Genomic DNA, 17,293 nt, shown 5'->3' with positions numbered 1-17,293 from the left:
GCGGGGAACTGGACTTCACCGGTGGCCGGTGCGTGTGGCTTTACAGCGACTAAAATCCGGCCAAACGGTCGGTCAAAGAGAGAGGGGGAGAGAGTCAAAGGAGAGAGAGAGAGAGGGAGAATTCTTGCTGTTTTTTTTTTTTTTTGACAGGCTCGGGGAAGAAGAAGGGAAGAAAAGGAAAAGAAAAGAGAAAAAGGTGTTTTTCCACTTAGGGAAAAGAAAAGAAAAAAAAAAGAAAAAGAAAAAGGAAAATAAAATAAAATAAAAATAATTAAATAATATTAAAAATAATATTATTATATAAAATAACAATAATAAAATAATAGGGTATTAAGCATGGTTGACATGTGGCATCTCCACATGGTGACACATGGTCACATTTATTAAGTCACACATGGCATATCGTTACACGTTTAAAAATAATATTAAAATAATACAGTATGTGAAAAACTCTACAGGTCCATAACTTTCAAACCACATGTCCAAATCGGACGTGCCACTAGTCTACGGACTCGTATCGATGAGCACTTCACAACCATGCATGAGTCAAAGCTCAACCTTGCATGAATAAAAAGTCAACTCCGGCACCCCTTGGACAATTTGGACCTCAACTTGTTTTGCTCATAACTTTCAAACCGTAGCTCCATTTTCAACGTGCTACTAGTCTACTAACTCATGCCAATGTATACTTCATAACGGTACCTCAGTCAACCTAAAATTCCAACCGGAACAAAAAGTCAACTTTTGACCCCTTGGTCAACTGTTAAAGTCGAAGTCAACGGTCAACGGTCAAAGTTGGAAAATTTCCGTTGTACTTTGGGACGGGGTGTTATAATTATGTTTAGAAAATTTTTATTTTCTGCATTATAGGTTTTATGAAGTAACAATAAGTATGACTATGATCACATTTTATGTATATAGTCTTGACAATTAATATTTCTGTTCAAAAAAGAAAAATAATTTGGCCCCTCAAAATATAGACAATCAAAAGAGTTTAAATCAAACTAATTATTTGTCTAACCCTGAGCCTTTCTTTGAATAAACCTTCTTCATCGGAATTAATTTTTTATCTTTGCTGACAAATGGCTTCTCTGGAACAGGAATGAACTTGATAGCACAACCAATTGGCCATGACATGGAAGCCATTCCAATACATATTCCCCATTGCCCCCAGCTCAATCTCTCTATATCTGCAAACTTCTTCAAAAACTCCATCATTATCACCTGAAGAAATATGGTTATGGCAATGATCCCCATAAACTATCTATTCCTGTGAATCCATTTGAACACATTCTTTTTCTGCAGCTTCCTTGCATTGAATATATTAAAAACTTGGCAGAGCATAAAGTGTTGAAGATGAAAGTGTCTTTTACCTTATCATCTACTCCAAAGATTGGTTTCCCCTTAAACAGCAATATCAGAAGCACAGAAATTTGATACAGAGCTTGAGGCAAAAGATTTCTCCACATGATGTTGGTGATCAGAGGCTCGGTCCTACCTACTGGTGGTTTATCCATGAGTTCCTTGGTGGGCTTCTCTGTGGCTAGAGCAAGAGTTCCAAGTGTGTCCATGATCAAATCCACCCAAAACAACTGAACTGCAGTTAATGGAACTTTGCCGGCAGAAACTGCTACAACGAAATTGATTACAAGAGCAGCAACACTCACAGTGAGCTGAAATTGAATGGATTTTTGAATGTTGTTATAAACGCACCGACCCCATTTGAGAACCTTTGCTATTGAAGCGAAATTATCATCCAAGATGACATTGTTTGAGCTTTCCTTTGCAACTTCTATGCCTAGGATTCCCATTGAGAGTCCTATGTCGGCTTCTTTCAATGCAGGTACATCATTGGTTCCATCTCCGATGACTGCGACGACGTGGCCTTTTTGTTTAAGGCATTGAACCATGAGGAGTTTATCAAACAGAGATGATCTTGCCATCACAAGGATTTTGTCAACTTTCTCCATTCTTTCTTCTTCTGTGTAGTTTCTAAACTTCTCACCTTGTATTAAAGCTTCATTCATGTCATGCTCTGCTCTAAGTATTCCACACTCTGTAGCTATGGCTTTCGCTGTGAAAACGTTGTCGCCAGTGATCATCTTGACGTTGACTCCCGTGTACTGGCAATATTCCACAGCTTTCTTCACCCCTGGGCGACATGGGTCTTTAATATCCACAAGTCCTAACAGAACCAAACCTTGTTCTTTCATTGTTTTATGTCCATCTGAATCCTTAGCCTCCTCTGCCTGAACTCTGCTTTGTGCGAAAGCTATGCACCAGAGACTGCTAGCTGCAATAGCTTGAATTATCTGTTGGAATTCCAATGTCTGTCTATCATCAAGATCCTTAATGATTCCAGACGCATCATAGTAACTCGAACACATTGCTAGAATCAACTCTGGTGCTCCTTTCCAATGAACGTGAACAAAGCTGTCAACCTTCCTCTTCAATAAAAGCCCACTTCTTTTCTTCTGTGAATTGAAAGCCTCATCATGAAGAATTGAATATTTCCTAGTAATTTCCTCCATATCCATATTCAAATCCTCAATTGCCCATGAAAGAATTGCTTTCTGTGTTGGACTACCTGAGATTTCATATTCCATTCCAAAACTTGGCCTGTATACACTACCAGTAGTATTTAGAGCAATTCCTATTGTGGTTCTCTGACCACTTTAGAGAAGAAATATGAGAAGAAAAATAAAAAGAATTCTATTACTCTCTTGAAAATAGAATACAAAAATAAAAACTTTTCTCATGGAGGATTCTCACGTGGAACCTCTCTCTACACTGTCAAATTCTCTCTGGAATTGCTCACTCTTCTCTCAAGCTCTCTTTCTGGAACTTAAACACTCTCTCTCTTGGAGTTTACTCTCAATACTCCTCACTTAGGATGATATTGAGCTTGCTCGACTTGGCTTGAATATGCATGCAGCGGGCCTATTTATAACCTTACTAAGTCGGTTGCATGGCCACCATTTTCAACTTCTTTTGACAGGTGCCCACAATTGTTGAGCAAATTATTTTTCGGTGTTAATTGCAGCAACCATTGTCAACAATGGTGGCTGAGCATTCTTCACACTGTCAGTGCAGTGGTGGTGAGGCTGGACTTCACAATTCTCCCCTTCCAGCCGCATTTAAAAACTGATGGTCATCTGCCATCCATTCGAGCTATGTCTCTGCACAGCTTCAGCTTCTCTTGAGCAACAACTTTTGTTAACATGTCTGCCGGATTCTCCTTTATATGGACCTTCATCAGTTTCAGCAACTGTTGATCTATTACTTCGCGTATCCAATGATAGCGGATGTCAATGTGCTTTGTACAGGAATGATACATTGACTTTTTGCTCAAATCCATAGCACTGTGGTTATCACAATGTATCTTGTAGTCTTCTTGCTTGATGCCCAATTCTGTGAGAAAACGTTTTAACCACAAGATTTCCTTATCCATTTCCGCTACGGCAATGTACTCTGCTTCAGTAGTGGATAAAGCAACACACTTCTGCAATCTTGACTGCCATGACACAGCTCCCCTCGCAAAAGTGTACAGATAACCTGATGTAGACTTTCTATTACCAGGGTCTCCGACCATATCTGCATCTGTATATCCTTCTAAGATTGGAGCACCTCCCCCGTAGGACAAGCACAGCTTCGATCTACCTTTAAGATACCTAAGAATCTATTTGACTACTTCCCAGTGTTTCTTTCCAGGATTTGAAAGAAATCTACTCACAACACCTACTGCATGAGCAATGTCTGGTCTGGTACACACCATTGCATACATCAAACTTCCTACCGCTGAAGAATAGGTTACTGAAGCCATCTCCTCTATCTCTTCTTTGGATGAGGGGCACAATTCTTGCTTAACTTGAAATGATTTGCAAGTGGAATACTGACCTGTTTGGCTTTATCCATGTTGAATCTCTTTATCACCCGTTCAACATACTTCTTTTGAGATAGCCATAACCTTCTATTCTTCCTGTCTCAGATTATTTGCATTCCCAAAATTTGTTAAGCTGGTCCTAAGTCTTTCATATCAAAGGACTTAGACAATTCTTTCTTCAGCTAACTAATCTTCATTGCATCTTGTCCAATAATCAACATGTCATCCACATATAGCAAAAGTGTAATGAAGTTTCCACCTGAAAATTTTTGAATATAAACACACTGGTCTACTGCAGTCCTTTTATAGCCTTGACTCACCATAAAACGAGTCAAACTTCTTGTACCATTGTCTTGATGCTTGCTTGAGGCCATACAAGCTCTTCTTCAGCTTGCATACGAGGTTTTCTTTCCCTGAAACCTTAAATCCTTCTGGCTGCTCCATGTAGATTTCCTCATGTAAATCACCGTGAAGAAATGTTGTCTTCACATCCATCTGTTCAAGCTCTAAGTTTAGACTTGCTACTAAACCAAAAAAGACTCGAATTGAAGTCATTTTTACCGCTGGTGAAAAAATCTCATCAAAGTCAATTCCTTTCTTGTGAAGAAATCCTTTAACCACCAATCGGGCTTTGTGTTTCACCACCCTTCCGCTGTCATCTTTCTTGAGCTTGAACACCCGTTTATTCTTTAGTGCCTTCTTTCCTATTGGAAGTTCAACCAACTCATAAGTATGATTTTTCTGCAAGGATTCCATCTCATCTTGCATTGCTTGCAGCCACTTTTTCTTGTCTTGATGAGAAACAGCTTCCTGGAAACTCTTTGGCTCCCCTTCTTCAGTAAGCAGAATATACTCAGATTCTGGAAATCTCTTTGATGGAATTCGGCCTCGCTCAGATCTCCAAACTTGTAAACCACTGGTTTCAAGAGGTGTACCATCATCTGACCGCTGTGATGGCCCTGCAGCTGCTTAAGAGGATTGAGTCTCCCCTTGCTCAATATCCCCTTCCTCCTCCTGGTCTGCTTCTGGTATATCTTCATGCACCTCATTATCCTCTGCGGCTATTTGTGCTGGTGCTAGGTTAGGACCAAAATTCTCGGCACTAGAACTACAATTAGGAGACATTCTGGGCTTTTCAATGTCTTCCATTTTCTGGTTTTCATGGAATACTACATCCCTGCTTCTAATAACCTTCTTTGTTTTCGGGTCCCCTAACTTGTATCCGAATTCTTCATCTCCATATCCTATAAAGATACATGGAGTAAATCTTACATCGAGCTTCTGTCTGAGCTCCTTGGATACGTGTACATAAGCTAAACAACCAAACACTCTTAAATGAGAGTAGGAGGGAATCTTACCCGACCACACTTTCTCTGGAATTTCAAAATTCAATGGTACTGACGGTGATCTGTTGATTAAATAGCAGACAGCACGAACAGCTTCTCCCCAGAATGGCTTTGGCAGCTTAGCCATACTGATCATACTTCTGACCTTTTCCATAATGGCTCGGTTCATTCTTTCGGCTATTCCATTGTGTTGTGGGGTGCGAGGGACTGTCTTCTCATGTCGAATGCCGTGTCTTCTGCAGTAGGCATCAAACTCCTTGGAAGTATACTCGCCTCCATTATCTGAGCGGAGACATTTCAGCTTCTTTCCTATTTCATGCTCTACCATGGTATGAAACAGTTTGAAGTAATCCAATGCCTAGTCCTTTGTTTTCAAGAAATATACCCACACCTTCCGAGAAGCATCATCAATGAAGGTCAGGAAATACTTGTTGCCACGTAATGATTCCACCTCCATGGGACCACAAATATCAGAGTGCACCAGACTAAGCAACTTTGATCTTCTCGATGCAAAGGAACTGAAAGAGACTCTATGTTGCTTACCAAACAAGCAGTGATTACAAGGATCTAGCGCAGCGTTCTTGCAAACAGTGATAAGCTTCTTCCTTGCAAAAGTGGACTATCCTTTTTCACTCATGTGACCGAGTCTCTGGTGCCACAGATTTTGAGACGTCTCTCCTTTTGCAATATTGAGGCTATCTGCACATATCTTCACATGAGTCTTGTACAGCGTTCCACAAATATGTCATCGGGCGACAACTATGGTACCTTTCGTCATTTTCCATGTGCCTTTGCTGAAGTAGTTGTCATAGCCTTGCTTGTCTAAGGCTACTCCCGAAATTAGATTAAGTCGAAGATCTGGAACATGACGGACATCCTTCAAAGTGATTGTACAACCAACATTTATTTTTACCTGAATATCACCAGTTACCACAATCTTTGCAAAACTGAAAATTTCCATCTTTACCATACCAAAGTCTCCTGCTTTATACATTTTGAAGAAATCTCTATGTGGAGTGACATGATAGGATGCTGCAGTATTGATTGTCCACTCAACATCTTGGGTTGATATATGAAGGCATGTCTCTTATTCGGTGGAGCAGAGCACCACTTCTCCTATAACAGTGACTAGTGTCTCTCCATCCTTCATCGGCTGATTACCTTGGAGTCTCTGCTTTCTCAACAACTTCCTGCAGTTCTTCTTCATGTGACCCTCCATTTGTACATTTTGAAGAAATCTCTATGTGGAGTGACATGGTAGGATGCTGCAGTATCGACTGTCCACTCAACATCTTGGGTTGATATATGAAGGCATGTCTCTTCTTCGGTGGAGCAGAGCGCCACTTCTCCTATAACAGTGACTAGTGTCTCTCCATCCTTCATCGGCTGATTACCTTGGAGTCTCTACTTTCTCAACAACTTCCTGCAGTTCTTCTTCATGTGACCCTCCAGGCCACAATGATAGCACTTATATGATGATTTTCTGCCATCTGTAGATCTGCCTCTCCCCCTATCTCGACCACCTTTTTGCTGTCTTCCTCTCTCTGTGACGAGGGCATGTGACTGATCCATGCCAATGTCCTTTCTCCTGGCCTCTTCATTAAATAGGGCATCCTTAACCATAGACATAGTAAGTTTGCCATTCGAGGCCGAATTGCTGAGAGAGACTACCAATGTCTCCCAACTGTCTGGAAGAGAGCTTATAAGTAGGAGGGCCTGATCCTCATCCCCTATTTGGTAATCCACAGCAGATAATTGATTTACCAAGCTCTGGAACTCACTGGTATGCTCGGCTATAGAAGTTCCACTCTATAATTTTAGACTTACCAATCGCTTAAGCAACAGGGCTTTGTTCAGAGCAGTCTTGGCCTGGTACATGTCCTCCAATTTTGTCCAGAGGGCATATGCATCCATTTCCTTCGCTGCATGATGGAAGATACTGTGGCCAATCCATTGCCTGATCTGACCGATCATTTTCTTGTTTAATTTCTTCCATTCTGCTTCTTTGCTGGGATCGAGATGTTCTCTTTTAGCTTCTATAGGATCAAACAGATCCTTACAATTGAGGAGATCTTCCATCCGAGGTCTCCAAAGTGTATAATTTGTGGCAGTGAGCTTAACCATAGCTCCCAAAGATGATTCTTCCATTGGCATTATAGCTTGACCAAAAATGGAGTCGAATTTGGCAAAACGGAGTTAATTGTTGCGTCCGGAACGGCCGAAAATGGTGGACTTAACTCTTCCAGGGTCAAAATATAATTACCAGAATTTTGGGACAAAAAATATAATTTCATAAAAATTCTGGGTCAACCTGTAAATACAGAAACTACAAGGGTTATTTGTAATATCTAACAATTCAGGGGCTGTTCCATAATTTCAAAAACTTCTGATGATGTGGCAGATTGTGTGGCTGACTACGTGTCTGGTCGCGTGGCAGATGACATGGTTGAGTGAGATGACGTGTCTGCTGACTTGGTAGTCTTCAACCTCCAGATGGCACGTGCGGCGAGTGAGGCGCATGATCTGCTGCAAAAAATTTTAGACAGCGTGTGCGGGTGTGTTAGGCTCGTCGTTTCTCTCTGACGAACTTGGTTATTCTCGTCTCGTCGAGTACTTTCACCTGGTATTGTCAAATTATTGATTTGAGCAACTTTTCAAAACACCAACTTGAAAAATAGAAGCTCTGTTTCTTCAAATTTTGAACCCAAGCTCTCGACCTGTAGCTCTGATACCACTTGTTGTGGTTCTCTGACCACTTTAGAGAAGAAATATGAGAAGAAAAATAAAAAAAATTCTATTACTCTCTTGGAAATAGAATACAAAAATAAAAACTTCTCTCGTGAAGGATTCTCACGTGGAACCTCTCCCTACACTGTCAAATTCTCTCTGGAATTGCTCACTTTTCTCTCAAGCTCTCTCTGGAACTTAAACACTCTCTCTTTCGGAGTTTACTCTCAATACTCCTCACTTGGGATGATATTGAGCTTGCTCAACTTAGCTTGAATATGCATGCAATGGGCATATTTATAACCTTACTAAGTCGGTTGCATGGCCACCATTTTCAACTTCTTCTGACAGGTGCCCACAATTGTTGAGCAAATTATTTTTCGGTGTTAATTGCAGCAACCATTGTCAACAATGGTGGCTAAGCAGTCTTCACATTGTCGGTGCAGTGGTGGTGCGGCTAGACTTCACAATTCCTTCCCTGAACAATTCTACAAAATATGGAGCAACTGAAGAATAGCCTCCTAATTCTTCCATAGATTCCTTGCCTGGCCAACACTCTATTACTTTCATTTGGTTCATGGTTAGTGTACCTGTTTTGTTAGTACAAATAGTGGTGGCAGAGCCCATGGTTTAGTAAGCAGAGAGCATCCTTACCATTGCTTTATCGGCCATCATTCTCTTCACTAGAAAAGCGAGAGTTAGTCTCACCGCCAATGGCAAGCCTTCTGGTACAGCAACTACAACAATGGTGGCCGCAGCTGCTATAAATTCCACTGCAGGATTAATAATGTCATTGAAACTTCTATTGGAGCTATTAAGAAATACCTGATTTCCATTCTCTTGTTTTGTTGTCCGATGAAGTATCTAAAAAAACCAGATAACAAGAGCAAAGAAAGTAAGTCTCTGACCAATCTTCCCAATTGAAGATGTGAGCTTGTTGAGCCGAGATTGTAATGGAGTTTGCTCGTTCGAATTGTGAGTGAGTTGGCTCATCATGTCTCCCCATGCTGTGTTCATTCCAACTGAAGTGACCACCATTCGGCCATAGCCATCAACCACTTCTGTTCCAGAAAACAAGAATGGATTTTGGCCATGGTTAATTTCAACATGGTCGCTCTTCCCTGTCATGCTAGATTCATCAATTTGAAGAGAATGACCTGCTAGGAACAAACCATCTGCTGGAACTTGGTCTCCAATCTTTAAGCAAATCACATCACCGACTAAGATTTCAAAGACGGAAATCTGTTGTCTCCGACCATCTCTCAAAATATCAATTTGGATATTGTTGCTGACTTTTGACAATTTGTCGAATTGTGTGTTTTGACTACGGTTGCTTACAGCAGAGAAAGCAGTAACAGAAAAAATGGCTAAAAGTACGCTTAACCCATCAATCCAACCTTCTTTCGGCACAAATCATGAGGATGATAATGGTAAGATCTTGAAAGGCTTCCCAAACATAAGACCAAAAACCTTTTGAAGGTGGTTTTGTATATGTGTTTGAACCAAAAGCTTCACGTCTGCCAGGAACTTCTTCATCATCATTGGAAATACCTTGGTCTGCACCAGTTTTGAGAGCTGAAACTTCACCATCGATCCCTCCCAATTGTTGAAGCTGAGCAAGATTCCTCTCCTTGACAAGCTCAGCCAGGCTTGTTTGATCGATTTGGAATAACCCAATTTCTAGTTTGACATCAATGATAGGAAGAAGAAAGTGGGATTTCGATGTCGCGCTTTTTGGTTACAGATTTTTCGTAAATGGACAACAGGGCTCTAGAACAATAGTGACACTGTTTGGGATTTGAAGCAACGACTCAATGCCAGGCGACATGTTTTCAGATCCACAATAGAAAACAAAAAGAAAAGAAAAAAAAAAGACGACGATTTGCAACAACGTATGAATCAGAACAAAAAATAACAATCAAGAGAAAAACAGAGACAAGAGGAGTATTTGACGGAATGAAAATTGTAAAGCCAAATAGTACTGGTGGTGAGATTTTGGAACAATTGATTTATATTTATACAATTTTATAAACTGGTTCGGAAGTTTCCTCGAACGTGAACTGGAATGATTTGATTTAAATTCCATATATAATTTTGTTTTACATAGAATATATATTTTCGTATATAGCTAAATCAATAAATAAGGAAGCAATTTTCATTAAGAGATGCATGTGTGAGGCGATAATTGCAATGGCAATAGTGCCCTAATAAAAATTTAAAAAAAAGAAAAAATCTTGGGCCCACCACTTTTCATACATTTTTGTTAAATAAATTCCGAAGTCAATATTTTTTTGTTAAAAAAAAAAGGGACCTTTTTATTTTACATCTCACTTCCTCTTTTTATCTAAAAAATCACTTTTTATTTCTTTGATTTGTTTTCTTTTCTTTTTCTTTAATTTATTAGTTGTTAACAGTTTTATTATATTTTTTTTCCCAAACTTTATTTGTAGAAATTCATTTTTTTTTCTAGAATTTTAAAATAGAGTATTTGCTTTTCATACATGAATGTTTAAGGAAGAGATAGCTTTTGAAAACTTTTGAAGGGTAAAATAGAAAAGTGGTAGCCAAATACCGTGGCAGTAATGTCATCCTCGAAGAAAAATGAAATGGAAAAAGATTTCCATATTAAAGGGTTTTTATTTTGGGTAGGATTCCAATTAAAGTTACTTGGATTGTCAAGAAAGAAAGAAAGAAATTAAAAAAAAAAAAGGGTCCCTTTAAAGCATGATAACGACAACCATCACTGGTAATAATTTTTAAATTTTGGATTCAAAGTTTTATACTAAAATCTTCTCTCTAATTTATCTAAAAAAAAAAAAAAGGTGGGACATTGAAGGAACTTGCTAAGCCTGTGATCAAAGGTGATGGTACTGTTCTCATCTGCGCTTTTCTTTTTGGATGGGTTCTGCTTGGTGCCTTGGGTAAAATGAACGGGCGCTTAGTAACTTGGGCTTTTCTATTGTATACCTGTTTTTACTGTTTTTCTTTTGTTTTTTTTATAATGAAAAATGAGTTTATTAGAGGATATTATCGGTTCAGAAAATTTAAAAATTATGATCCATTAGTAGTCATGGCTTAAGGAATTCGAAGAAAGAGTTCATGTACTACTTAATCTATCACCATACGATTGCCCCAATTTCTCTCTTTCACAGCGTATGGTGACATGTGGGGTACACACCAATAATCCGTTTTTACTTGGACATAAGCTGAAAGATAAAAAAAGTATTGTCTTTTTGTGATGTAAAAATAAAGTAAGGAAATGATCATTATGAATGAAATTCACATTTATATATGTATCAATTACTAATAGGTTTATTAGCTAAACTCTTATTCTCTGCATCAAATTCTTTACTAAGTGTTTATCAAATAAGGTATTTATAAAAGCTAAATTTTGAATCTAATTCAATATTCATGTCAAACATACAAATAGGAAGAATTATTCCTTTTCTTTGCTTTTATATTTTAATAGGAATAACCATTTTGTAAACTATATGTGCCCTATGATAATTTTAATCTACAATTTTTATTTTTATTTTTTTGGTTTTACCTAAGTGATAATTTATCAAATTTATTTAACTCAATCTATAAAAATATATTATAATTTGTCAAATATATTTAATTAGATGTGTTTGTCAAATATACAACTTACTTTAAAAAAAAAGCTTATCTACTTAAAATTATCATATTTTTCTTGTTTCCTTAAAAGAAAAAGTTATCACATAGTTTAAATAAAAATAAATTAAAAATATAAAAAAGAAACTTTGAATTTTTTAAATTAATTATTGCACAAAGAAAAAAAATACACAAAAAATTTAAAAGTAATTTGACTTTAATAAGGGTATTTAGGTAATTTAGGTTGCTACATCGAAGAGAGAATGAAGGCCTAACGGGTGTGAATGATTTATTACAAACGCAAAAGATGTTTTTATATTTAACCCAAATTTGATAGGGTGTAAATGAGATATTCATATTATCTTATTTGTTGTTGAATAATATAATCTAAACCCTAAAAAATAAGTGCAACAAAAAATAAATTAATAAAATAATATCATATTATTTTGTCATATCATTTAATAAATTATTTGATGCTGTGATATTATTGAATTAATATATCTCATTTCTTATGGAACTTAAGCTACTACATACATTGGTTAATTTCCAGCATATTCATCTTTATCATTTTTTTTCTTTTGGCTTCCCATATTCTCTACAAAATAGAGAATAAACATTTTAAAAGAATGACAACAGTCTATTTTCTTTGCTATATTATGATCCAAACTGTAGTACATACTTTTTTTTTTTTTTTTTTGAAATAACTTTGATACATACTTAACGGTGTATCCAATTTAGTTTCTTAATTGGTTAATAATTAATATATATAAATGAAAAATAGCCCAACTAAGTCTTTTTTTTTATTATTCTTTTGGTACATTGTTGCTGATTGTTTAATTAAGAACTTTGATCTCTTGCTGTGTATTTAATAAGTAATTACTTCGTTATGAAGGATAAATTAAGGTCATTACTTTAAAACAAAAAAAAAAAAAAAAAAAACAAAAAAGGTCAGGATTCTTCCCCACGGCAATGGCTGGCTATTGGAACACTTTATCCCGTTCCATAATTTTTGACACCAACTTTGTCCATAATTGCATTTTTTTTTTTTTTGGTTTCTTTGCCTTACCTCCTATGCAATGCCTGGGCTACGATCGCGTGGTTTACGGGCTCTCAAGTCACAATCAATTACTAATGACCATTGTCTTCCCAAAGAACAAGTCAAAATCATTTCTGCTTAGTCGTCTGACAGTCAAAACCAACTAGATAGTGTGTCCATGCTAATTCTTGGTTACAAAAACTAACAGCTAGTACTGGTCAAGGGATGTAAAATGCAAAGAAACCACTTCGTACTTCGTCACAAAAATCACAACAAATTCCAAACTTTCCCATTAGTCTATCCAAATTAAATTGTCCTAGTCTTTTTATTATTGAATAAGTTTATAGAAATTGGAAACATTCTGCTGAGTTATTTACCACGTACTCCTAACACATAGTATTTTAATATGGTTTTGGATAACCATAGCTATATTTTATAATGACCAATTGGCTTTGAAGTCTAAATATATATTATTTTAATTTGATATTTTGAGTTCATAATTTTTTAGATATAAGTATAAGTAACCTAACAGTTGAATCAACCTTTGAAGTTTAAATATTGATTATGAAAAATATGATGTGTTGATAGAAGAAGCTTAAGAAAATTTTCTAATCCAATATTTAAATGTATTTTTGAAATGGAAAATTTTAATATTTAAATTGAATAACAGTATGGGTACATAAATACATGGTAATTACTAGTATAGGAGAGCCAAATTATGAGAAACATCTTAAAACTTGAAAGGATGCCACATTTTGTCTCTCTTGCCTTGCGGTCCAAGGTATGAATACACTAATATATTTTTTAAACTTAGTAACATATCGTGTTAAATCGGATTTGTGTCATGTTCGTATTAAATTTAGTTAACATAAATATGAGCTGTTAAGTTCTTGTGTGAAAATAGATAAACCTAAATCCATTCGATAAATTATCGTGTAATCCGTCATCCGATCTATTAACCAATTAAGCATAAATATAAATTTAAAAATTTAAATTTGATTTAGTTTTCAAATAATAAAATAATATTTTTTTAAAAAACTTACAAAAATTCTTGTTTGTTTTTAGATTTTTTAATAATTAAACTAAAAAATAACAAATTAATACATGTTTAACAATAAATTAAGTAATTTTAATATTATAAAACTTGTGTGACTACAAAAATACCCCTGTATAATGCGTCTAATCGATTTATTGTATATTGTCGTATTTTACCACGTTAAAATTCATTAATTTATTGTATTTTATTGGATAATATTGATATGGATCTGACACAATATTTTACCAAACTTAATATTTTTCTTTGTCCTTACTTGTGGTGCAAGTTCAACAAGATATTTCAAAAGTTAAGGCACCTAAACTTCCTAGCTAACACCAACCCCACCAACAAATTCCTAAACTCCTGCCTGATTATTGTCAAAAAGTTGCCTAGCTAATTCTACAACCAATTAGTTTATCTAGGTGGTTCTTATTATATATTGTTAAATTTGTTGGAAGAAATTGGACAAATTCTACTGAGACGTTTCTCTTCTTCGAATATAATCTTTAAATATATTAATGCACGACCAGCATAATGTTCAACTTTAAGGTCTTGTTCTATTGAAAAAAAGAAAAAAAAAAGAAAAAGAACTCTAAGATTTTATTTTGTTGAACCTCCATAATAAAAAAAAATGCTAAACTGTTAATCTCTTACACTTTTCATTTTGAACAAATTATTAATCTAAAAAACAAAAACAACTATAAACACATAAAATGAAAAAGCTAGCTTTTTTATTTTTTTAGAAGTACATTTTCTTTTTTACTAGTTAAAATGAAAAGCTTGATTAAAATCCAAATAGTATTTATATATAATACAATTCTGTTATGGAAGGCATACACATCTATGTTATAATAAATATGGACATCATATTGCTTGTAATTTGTAAAAATATATAATTGGATGTCCACATACATTATAATATGCATTATAATATGGGTATGTGTGTACCATATCAAAATTATATATATATATATATATATTCTTCTGTCAATTCACTCTTATTTTACTTTAATAAACTGGTTTGTTTTGTTAACAAAACTTCTCTCGGGTTCAACCTCATGAAACGGTGAGTTTTGGGCTCCTCTCTTCTTCAACCTCATCGATTTCACATCCCCAAATCTTATCTGGAAAAACCCATATTTGAATGATTGCAAGTTTTTGGTGTCCTCATCTTCGTCCCTCAAAATTTACTACAAGCTGGTCACTCAAAACCTCTTACTCTTTTATAATATTATGAACCGGAAAACAGAAAAAGAAAATTGCAAATTTAACCTGTTTACTGGTGAAGTATATAAGTTCATCTATGGAGAAAAGAGGTTTGATGGTGAAACTCTGTTTCTACCTAGAGACCCCAATTCAGAACACGAAGATGATTGATATATACTAATGATCGCTTTTGACAAAAAGGAATGGATCGGAGCTTCAAATTGTAAATGCCATGGCTGTGAAGTTAGAAGCTTCAATCAAGCTTCCTTTTGGAGTTCCATATAGTTTACATGGTACATTTATAAGCTCCAAAGATTTGGAAAAGCAGGCTTAAAAAATTGTACTTGGTATATGTTTAAATTAAGGCGATTATCATTGTCTTCATTGGTCTTTGTATGTAAGTTGTTAGCAGATTGAAGGAGATTTACCAGAGGGATGGCTTTTCTGATGCTTTATTGCCTCCTTGGAATCTCCTCTACTTAAAGTTTACGAAGTCTAGTTGGTGAATTTTATTTTATTTTTTACTTTTTTGGGTTCATAATATTAGAAAAGAGTGAGAGGTTTTTAGGGATCAGCAAAGGTGAGGACGCTGAAGGATGAGTTTTTGCAGATGAGATTTAGGGATGTAAAACCGATGAGGCTGAAGAGTTTTCATGAGGTTGAATATGAGAGAAGTACAAAACTCACCGATTTATTAAAGTAAAATAAAAGCGAATTGACAGACAAAAGTGTTTTTTTTTTTTTTTTTTGGGAGCTTTAAAAGCCCGTTAGGCATTTTACATGACAGTGCCTTGTGCTTTTCATAGCACCACTATATATATATATATAAACATATGCTATTGTAATTGGGAATATAGTCTTAGTCTCGATTTTATAGTAGATAGCTAGTGAAGTGATAAATTTTAAAGCGTACTATTTTTTAATTAGAATTTTAATATTGAATTATTAATTAAAATAATATTTTTTATTAGATATTTTACTGGTCATAATTATAGGACTTATTTAGAAAATTTATTTGTATTAGTAATGGAAATGGTTTGAGTTTGTTTATTGACTTTTACAGTAGTATTTTTGGATATATATTTTTAGTAATATTTCAGTTGGTCTATTAAATTGAAAGATTTATTTATTTATTTTTTAAAATTCAGTTGGCTTATTTTATATTTTTATTATTATTGTTATATTATATAGATTGTTATAATTGTTATTATTTATTAATTATTTTGTATATATATATATATATATGGAGTAATAAGTCATTAGATAATATGTTATTCTCATAGAATTAGAACTTGAGACATATATAATATCTATTTGATAAAAATACGTTATTCTCATTAAGTTAAAACTTGAAACATGATATCTATTTAATAAAAATATGAGAAAGAAAATTAAAAATGAATGTGTCTATTAAATACTGCTTTTATATTTTGTTTTGCATGTTAAAATGATTCAAAGGGTCTAATAAATCAATATTAAACTTAAAATATTAGTAATTTTAATATATCTTGAATTAAAATACACTATTGTGTTAGATCCTGTAAGCATAATGCTATTATTGTTAATTAACTTATACAATTAAAGGGTTGTTAATTAATTTGATTTGTGTTAATACTAACATTTTTAACATTTGATATGTAAATACACATTCTCACTTATATTATGAATATGTTTTTAATAAATCATTGATACTTTTTTCTGTATATATATATATATATTTCTATATATTTTTAATTGCTTGGATTCTTAAAAAAATTATTTTATTCAAATAAAATTTTAGCATGTGACCTAACAAGTACTTGATTTTTGAATGGACGCCATTGAAAAACAAATGAGCCCGTCAGAGAGTGATCCTTTTATAACCCACCAATTGCATTGGGACCCATCCTTTATCTTCCAAAAGGTGTAGGTGGTTCATTCGATTGGGTCTCATAGGAACATGTGGGTGGGAACACTCTGGACACTGGTTCCCATTAAAACATTTTTTTTTTTTTTTGTTTTTTGACAAACCTTTTAAAACATTTCACGTAAAAGTCAAAGCCAAGGTTGAAAGAAAAATCGCATACCAAAATGATATTGTGCAAAGCTATAACCATTTGATTTCTTGCCTTTATAGGTAGTATTACATGGATTCTTCTAATTTTTCATTTAAGTTCTTTGACCCTGAGTCCTGATTTTTTGAAGCAACAGTTTTTCTGTATATATTTTTTATTTTCTATTTTTTCCCCCAAAACATTCACCTTTCCACTAAAGAATCTTTTTAACCCCGTAACGGAAAAAGAAAATAGAAATCCTGTGAAACATTTTTAGTAGACAATTGAATAATTAATTCAACAAAGATGGTATATTTATGTCAAAAAAGGTAACCAAGTCCAACAATTTACATAATAATATTATTGGAATAGAATTCGATGGCAAAGCCTATGCATACACCGAACAAATGATAA

At 34.8% G+C, this 17,293-nt stretch overlaps 1 pseudogene; it reads right to left on the bottom strand.

Moving 5' to 3' along the window:
• Window positions 1-1,008: 1,008 nt before the first annotated feature.
• LOC107423085 (putative calcium-transporting ATPase 13, plasma membrane-type) lies at window positions 1,009-9,784 on the bottom strand (annotated as a pseudogene).
• Between the last annotated feature and the right edge of the window lie 7,509 nt (window positions 9,785-17,293).

This window comes from Ziziphus jujuba, chromosome 3, assembly GCF_031755915.1.
Source record: "Ziziphus jujuba cultivar Dongzao chromosome 3, ASM3175591v1".
NCBI classification, from domain to species: domain Eukaryota; kingdom Viridiplantae; phylum Streptophyta; class Magnoliopsida; order Rosales; family Rhamnaceae; genus Ziziphus; species Ziziphus jujuba.
The sequence above is the reverse complement of the archived record's forward strand: the minus strand, read 5'-3'. Positions and strand labels throughout refer to the sequence as shown.